Consider the following 6180-nt stretch of genomic DNA (forward strand, 5'->3'; position numbering starts at 1 on the left):
GTTAAGATACACTTTGTATTAGATGGCCTCTGAGAACCCTTCCAATGCTGAAATGTTGTGATTCTGTCCTCTCTGCTTCTCATTGTCTAATAACAGCTATTTCTGCCTTTAAAAGTCCTATTCTCATGACAGCCCTGAAGGGGAAGAAGTGCAAATCTCCATTTGGCAGATTGTGAAATTGATCCTTGCAGAAGTGAAGCTAGGGAAAGGTCAGAGATGGACCTTCAGGTATGTGACTCAAGTCCAGTTTCCTTTTTCTAACAGTGAATAATTGCTGCTGAGTCCAAGGAACTGGAGCATTTGCCTCTCTCCCTTCTGCGCTAGACTTATGAACAGAATCAAGACTAGGTTGGGTCTTGAAGATGACTCAGACAAGTTTTCTTCCAATCTTTGGCTCCTTAAGTCCTCCCCATGGCACCCCTGAAATATTGTTCATGTCTAGAGCCTTCTCAAAGAAGGAAGTAGAAAGGTACCCAATGTACAAATAAATCAGATATGGGACAAATAATAATTTTCTATATACAGAAGAAATGCTAACCCCAAAGAAATCACAAATGTATAGACAGAAAAACTTAACACAGGATTCAATAACAACTTATAACTATAGCTATACTGTCCCAAGAGGTTGACACTTAAGCCCTGTCTAAATATAAGACTTGCTGAGAACTGCTGAATAGGTATTTTCCATTTCACCATGACTGTGAACTGTCTTCTTCACAGTTGTGTCTTCTAGAAAGCTTAGTCAAGGTTCAGGCTCCTCCTCTTATTGGTGATTATTTCCCTGAAGAAACCTGGAGTTGTTACCAGTACCCTTCTCCTTGTCTTTAGCCATTCTGACCAAAAAACATAGCATCATTAGATCTCCCAAACTCCCAAGATTCAACCTCCAAACCTGGACACATCCATTCTGGGGATACTCATTTTCCTAAGCCAGGAAAATAAAAAACAGAAGAAGAAGATTCAAACAGGATAAGGCTTATCTAGGAAGGATTTTGGCTACTTTCATGGCCGAGGACCTAGGATAGAGGCTGAGGAGAGTTACCTCCTTCCTTCCCCCAACCACTACCATCACACCCATCATGGGAAGTCCCAGAGCTATATGATGCCATTTAGAGGGTTGAATGAAGAGAGAATTAAATTAGGAACAAAGTGACTCCCTTTCCAAAGGTCCACTGAGTCATCAACTCTTCCTGCTCAGTGGTCAATAAGGGATAAATTTATCTTCCCAAAATACCACTGAGCTAAACTGACAGAATTCAAATGAGGAAAGGCAGTTTTGCACATGCCCCATTCAACACAGTTATATTTTCATCACACCATGCTAACTATTGTACCCAAACAAGCAGCCCTTCTGAATTTCAAGAAACCTCCTTGTCTGTATCATCAAACAGGGTTGCTATCTCCAGATGGATGAGGGAGCCCATGGAAGCACTGAAAGTTCTTCAAAGCAAAAACTTTCAGTCCTGGATCCCCTCTATATCTCCTGTCTTCCTCCATGAGCTAGTTAGGGGCTTCATCATAGGGGGCTATCACAGGAAGGAGTGAATCAAACAACCAGAAAATGTGATAAGACACAACGTGCCCAAAAGCTCTCCAGCAATCAGAAGAGTTGCCAATTTCCTTCCATGTTCCAGATGGCCAGGAGACCAGGTGCCCATCTCCTACAGAGATCATTTTTAAGCACTTAGAAAGGAAAGAGGCAATCACTAAAAGCCGGCATGGGTTCATTAAGAATAGGTCCATGCCAGGCTAACCTCATTTCCTTTTTCGACAAGGTCACTCGACTGGTAGGTGAAGGGGATGCTGTGGACATGGGATACCTGAATTTGACAACATCTCTCATGCTTTCTTTGTAGACAAGGGGGAGAAGAGTGGTCAAGATGAGAATACAATTAGGTGTATTTGGAATCCATTGAATGAACAGACCTGCCAAAGCAACATTAACAAATCAATTTTAATCCGGAGGGAGAACTCTGTTCTATCATAGGGCCTCAGAGATCTGTCCTTGACTCTGTCCTGTACAATACAGACTACACATTATTAAACCTGGAAGGGTTTTAATAAACTTTTAAAATAAAACTTTAAAGGAAAGTTTTAAAAACTTAGGGTTGCCTAGCACATGCCCCTCATTTTACAAATAAGAAAACCGAGAGATCCAGAAGGGTATGTGACTTGCCAAAAGTGATGAGGCAAATTGATAATGGAAGTGGGATTAAAATCAAGGTTCATTATGTCTCTATCCACTGCACATCCCATTTACAGGATGCTTCCTTACATTTGTCAAGGATTTCATTAGGCATTACAAGATTTCTGGTTGACACAACCTGGAAGAATAAGGAATTGTTATTCTTGAATTCTTGAATATGACAATATTCACAAGGAATAGCAAAGACTAAGCTCAGTAATTAGCCAAATCTGAAGTGATCTTAAAGAGCTGAAGCAGAGACCTGAAGTTAAAATGCAATTGAACAGGAGCAAATGTAAAATTTACCAGGAATTCATGTGAAAAAGATCTGGGGATCTTAGTGGACTGCAGACTTTATGTGAGCCTATAATAATGCAACATGGCAGCTACTAAAGCTAGCACAATGTTCGTTTGCATTATGAAAAACAAAGTGTCTAGAACTAGGGTGGTGTTAGCCTTTGCACTCTTCTGCCTTTGTCAGATGACATCTGAAATATTGTGTTTAGTTTTCAGTGCTCCATTTTAGCAAGAATATCAGCAAGCTCCAGCTCACCCAAAAGAGTTCAGCAAGGTTAATGATAAGACTATAAACCATTACAAGTGAAGATCCATTGGAGGGACTTGGGATGTTTAACCCCAAGGGGAAAAAAATCAGAGAGAGACATGATCACTATCTCCACCTTTATAAAGGACTATCTCACACAGAAGAGAAAATAGGCTTTACACTGCTCAGCTCCAAGAGACAAACTTAAGCAGGTCACAGGAAAAGAGACTTTGGTTCAGGGTTAGGAAAATTTTTCAAAAATTCAAACTTTCTAGACATGGAATAAGATGCTTTGGGAAGTAGGGGATTTCCCATAGCGTCACCTCTGGGAAGGCTAAGGTAGCAGGTGTATGACCAAAACATCCCTGGAATTTAGAGTGAAGATACTAATATCTCCATTTTACAGAGGAGAAAACTGAGGCCCGTAGAGGATGGAAAAAAAAAAACCTTGACAAGATTCAAACCCAAGTCTTTGAGTTCTAAGGGAGGTATTTTCTTCAGTATATCACAATACCTTTTCCAATGCTGATTGAATGAATGAATAGATGAATGGATGAATGAATAAATGAATGAATGAGTGAACAAACCAAAAAATGAACAAGTGCAAATGCATCTCTGTCTCCTCCCATGGTCAGCCTAGCATGGCCTCTATGGTGACTAGGCCCTCATGGCTCACCCAGTAAGGGCACAGAGCCAATTGTGATGCATTTAAAGGGTCAGAACAAATCTATATGCGGTCGAAGAACAAGACACACGTAACAAGAGCTTCCAGCCTGATGGGAAAGGCAGCCTCCATTAAGTCCCTTAAGTTTAACATTGAAATCAATGTTTAAGCCACAAGAAGTAATTAGTGTAATTCATATTAGAGATCAGGAGGGGGGGGGGGTAAGATTTTTTGAAACCAAGTTTAATTAAACTGAAAAATGACAGCTTCATTTTCTCTCCCTAGATAGGTGACTCCAATGTCTGTCCTCAATGCTTTTTATTAAAACCCAGGACATTCCATGGCTGGGACTTTAATGCCATTAAGCAGAGAAGTCTCACAGCCACTTGAGAAACAATAAATCAGATTAGTTTCTTTTTTCATTTGATGACACTAATCGGGCAGCTTCTAAATCATTTCCTTTTCTTGGGGTGGCAGGCATTAGCCACAGAACCTAGTATAGACTTTTTGGGCCCAGATGCTGGTGGCAGAGGCTCAATGCCATGATGGGTAGCTCTTGTGGGATTAGGAGTAGGACAAAAGACACCAACCCCATCTGATCGTCCAATCATCAACCTAGAGCTGGAATGGACCTCAATCTCTCTCTCATTTTAGGAATGAGGAAACTAAAGCCCAGGGATGTTTTGGCTTGCCAAGGTCACACAGTAGGCATCCAAGTCATGACTCAAATCCACAGTCTCTGGTTCCAGAGTCATTGGTTCTTCCATTGTATCACACTATGCCCAGAAGCTAAAAGGTAGAAACATCTGCTATACCCTGCTTTTCTTCTTCTGAAAATATTGATAGTCTCACTCCCTTGGTAGTCCTACCCTCTTCCTTGGTCTGGAGGAGATGTAGAAAATAGCTGGTGTTTTAAGATCAGCCCCAGAAATACTCTGGTACAGAATGAACAATTGCATGGATGTTAAGAGAAGGGAAAGATTGCCAACAAGGCAGGACTGCACAGATTAAAGGGATATGGAACCTTCCATATTAGATAAAGGAGCACTGAATTCAGAGTAAATGAAGCTGGGTACAGTTCTGGTGAACTGGATGATTTTGGGCAAGTCTCTGCCTCCCTTGGTCTTGGTTTCCTCATCTGTAAGAGGAAAGAATTAAATTAAATAATTCCTAATATTCCTTCCAGGACTAAAATTCTTTAACCTGTTTTCAGATACAAAGACTGTGTGAAAGGTCCCAAAATCACCTTTCCCACACACTTCCCTAGCAAAATTTCACAGCTACTAGATGGAAAAATGATCAAGGCTACACTGGAAAACTACTAGTGAGTTCTTTCATTACTTCTAGGACTACACAAGAAGATGGCCAGAAGCCTGTGGATGTTAGAAAGGCACATCACTGAGCTGCTCCATCCCATTTAGGACTACACAAGAAGGGGACAAAAAACCTGTGGCTGTTTAAGAAAAGGACACATTAGTGGGGGCAGAAGCCAACCTCATCTCCAGGAAATTTCTTGGAAACTATCCTAACTGCTTTCAAATGAGATTTGAAACCTGTGGATACTCTAAATGGGAATGTATCAGGTGGGTCAGGCAAAGTTCTGTAAATGGGCTCTAAAACTGGTAAGATCCCAGCTTTTGCTTGTTGGAGCAGCAGCAATGGACAAAGGCAGTTCCTTCTCCTTGCCCCATAAATCAAAATGGAAAACAATGGAGACATACAGTACATTTTGAAGTGATCCATGCCATAGCAAGTGATGAAGGCCTTGAAGAAGGCCTGAAGCCAGTTCAAACAAAAATAGCTGATTGGTACCTGTGAGAGCCAATATCAGATGCAGCCAATTCTCAATTCAGAATTGTGCAAGGAGAAGGAAACCAGAATAAGGTCAATGTCTGAGTTGAACTATCAGGTGATGAATGTAGAATTTGGGGATTGAAACAGAGAGCAAAGCTTTGTCCCAGCCACCCCATTCAGAAAGGAAGCAGCATCTGAGTCCAGACTCCTTAGGAGATGAGACTAAAAGGGCCTTTCTACCCTTTCCATGAATGTAGGAGGGAAAGGAGCTTATCCCTGATGTGATGCAAAGTCCTAATCCAGGAACTAAAGCTGGAAATATGAGTCAACAAAAGAAAACTTGAAATCAATGAATAAATACTATGATTTAAAGAAAACCTCCAAAAAAATCCCCCTCAACACATACTCCCCAGAGAAAAGAATAACTTGGTCACAAGAAGTACAAGAAATAAAATCTTACCTTGATAAAAATACTGGAATGATAATAAATAAGTGGAAAACCTTACCCCACTAGTGGATTCTCTAAAAAATACGCACACACATTTTTAGTTGTGTCTAAATCTCTGTGATCTGATTTGAGGTTGTCTTGGCAAAGATTCTGGACTGGTTTGCCATTTCCTTCTCCAGATAATTTTATAGACAAAGAACTAAGGCAGAGTTAAATGCCTTGCTCAGGGTAACCTAGCTAGTAAGTATCTGAGGCTAGATTTGAACTTATAAATCTTGGTGATTCTAAGCATAGTGCTCTATTCACTGTACCACCTAGCTGCCCCTTCCTTAAAAATTAAATTGTATCAAATAGATTATAATGATTTAATGAGAGAACAAGAAATATTTTAGCAAAGTCAAAAGGCTGAAATTTTATAAGGAAATGAAAAGTATTATAAAAAGCAACTGAAAAATAAGTCAAAGTGAGGTCTTTTAAGAAAATGTGAGGGGATAACTAGCTCAGTGGATTGACCAGGCCTAGAGATGGGAGGTCCTGTGTTCAAA

The sequence above is a fragment of the Monodelphis domestica genome, chromosome 6, assembly GCF_027887165.1.
Source record: "Monodelphis domestica isolate mMonDom1 chromosome 6, mMonDom1.pri, whole genome shotgun sequence".
In the NCBI taxonomy this organism is placed as follows: Eukaryota; Metazoa; Chordata; class Mammalia; order Didelphimorphia; family Didelphidae; genus Monodelphis; species Monodelphis domestica.